Genomic DNA, 1,130 nt, shown 5'->3' on the forward strand with positions numbered 1-1,130 from the left:
AGAAGAAGCAGTCCCTCTCCCTAATACTGGCCATCGAGAGTGTCGGGATGGGGGCAATGACAAGCACAACCGACATTCGTGACATTCGCCCCGGAGATACCGTCTATTCAACAAAGATGAACACTGGAATCATCGAACCGAAGAACATGCCATCGAGAAAACGCCACTAAAGGCGGAAAAAGAAAAGGGCAAGTACTATGAGTATCACAAAAGTAAAACTCACGATACTGGCGAAGGCATGGTGTTGAGGAAAAATATTGAAGAAAAGCAACTTATGGGAAACCTCTCTGATATTGCAAAGGACTTGAGATCCAAGTTCAATGCCGGCCAAAAGAACGTCCAAGTTCAAAAAGATGTTGGCAAGCGCCAAGACAAAAAGGGCGACATCTTCACTATCACCAGGCCACGCAAGAGAAGTGAACCTCACAAAACAGAGGAAGACATTGAGGTATTATCCACAAATATACTCAACATCACATTCTCAATCTAATACCCAAGGCCACCCAATTAGGACCCCAGGGATCCACTCTTGGTCACTGGCTACATACACCAAACGAAAGTTCATCGTGTAAACATAGAAAACGGCAGTAGCACCGATGTACTCTACGAACATTGCTTTTACCTCCAGGGAGGGTCTAAAACCTCCGACAGGTGTTCCGATCATAGGGTTCACCAGGCATATTCTATGACTATTGGGTACCATACATCTTCTGCTCACATTAGTCAGTCATGATGGGAAAGACAAGATCACATGAACGATTGAATTCTCAGTGGCGCGTTTTCCAGCAAAATACAATATCTTGCTCGGATAACCGACACTTATCAACTATTGGCCATACCTTCAATAATCCATGGTATCGTCAAGTTCAGCACACGCGTCGGGTTAGACACAATCGTTGCCACTAACCCACGTGTACGTCACTGCCATCAAATCATTATCGCACCAGAACTAGTACGAGCCTCGAAAAAATCGAAGGAAGGTTGCCATACAGAAAAAGACATCATCTACTTGAATTATCCAGAGCAAACAGTACGAATAGGCGCCAACCTATCGAAAGGAACCAAAGCAAGGTTAGCCGCACTCCTGAAACAGTATTCCAAGGTCTTTGTTTGACAACCTACGGATATGA

This window comes from Lactuca virosa, chromosome 4 (genome assembly GCF_052849685.1).
Source record: "Lactuca virosa cultivar CGN04683 chromosome 4, Lactuca_virosa_CGN04683_v6, whole genome shotgun sequence".
Classification (NCBI taxonomy): domain Eukaryota; kingdom Viridiplantae; phylum Streptophyta; class Magnoliopsida; order Asterales; family Asteraceae; genus Lactuca; species Lactuca virosa.